Source organism: Diaphorina citri, unplaced genomic scaffold (genome assembly GCF_000475195.1).
Source record: "Diaphorina citri unplaced genomic scaffold, Diaci psyllid genome assembly version 1.1 scaffold26569, whole genome shotgun sequence".
NCBI classification, from domain to species: domain Eukaryota; kingdom Metazoa; phylum Arthropoda; class Insecta; order Hemiptera; family Psyllidae; genus Diaphorina; species Diaphorina citri.
This window is the reverse complement of record NW_007403907.1, coordinates 1-743: the sequence shown is the minus strand read 5'-3', so window position 1 is coordinate 743 and position 743 is coordinate 1. Positions and strand designations below refer to the sequence as shown.

Here is a 743-nt window from a genome sequence, read left to right as displayed (position 1 = left end):
CTCTCCATCAGTACACCTCGAACCCACGACCTCCGGTAATATGAACCGCGGTAGTCGGAACATCTTGAGCGCCCAATCCGCCCAGCTGAGTGTAAACGGATCGTAAAGACCAGAGCATGATGCGTGAGATACGTCAGTGACGTGACGAGAACCTAGGGAAATAATTGACCTTTTTTTAAAGGGGTTTGATAGAGGTGGCTGTCTGGCTGAGGGACGGTAAACAGGGAGTAGATCAGCCTGAATTTCCCTTGCCAAAAAGCAAAGGTTGAGTGCGAAGGGCATACACTCGTAAAATTCTTGTAGCAAAAACCAAATGTCCGCCCAAAGCGATCTCCCTAATTATAGGGCTAATTGAGAGGCTGACAAAAAATGCCGACCCCGTCTGTACACGGGAAAAGGCAAGGAAGTACATTAGTAAAGGTAACTGGAGAAGTACATTAGTAAAGGTAATTTATGTACCTTGGGTTAGTTTATAAATAAGCCAGGTGTCCAAAGTACCAAATAGAACATTGTTATTGAGCAGATTCTTCTTTACATCTGGATGGTTAGAGAGAACCCATAGTAGACGAAGTGTTACCTGAAACAAGATTTACATTTGTTACCTGAAACAAGATTTAGATTTGTTACCTGAAACAAGATTTAGATTTGTTACCTGAAACAAGATGTAGATTTGTTACCTGAAACAAGATTTAGATTTGTTACCTGAAACAAGATTTAGATTGGGTTATTAAGTGGGTAAAAAA

At 41.2% G+C, this 743-nt stretch overlaps 1 long non-coding RNA gene across 1 annotated transcript; it reads right to left on the bottom strand.

Annotated features, from left to right (window-relative positions):
* Positions 1-2: 2 nt before the first annotated feature.
* LOC113473362 lies at positions 3-580 on the bottom strand. The gene is made up of 2 exons (XR_003395351.1): positions 460-580; positions 3-152 (listed from the first exon to the last, which is right to left on the bottom strand). It is a non-coding gene; the product is annotated as an uncharacterized LOC113473362 (long non-coding RNA).
* Positions 581-743: the final 163 nt, after the last annotated feature.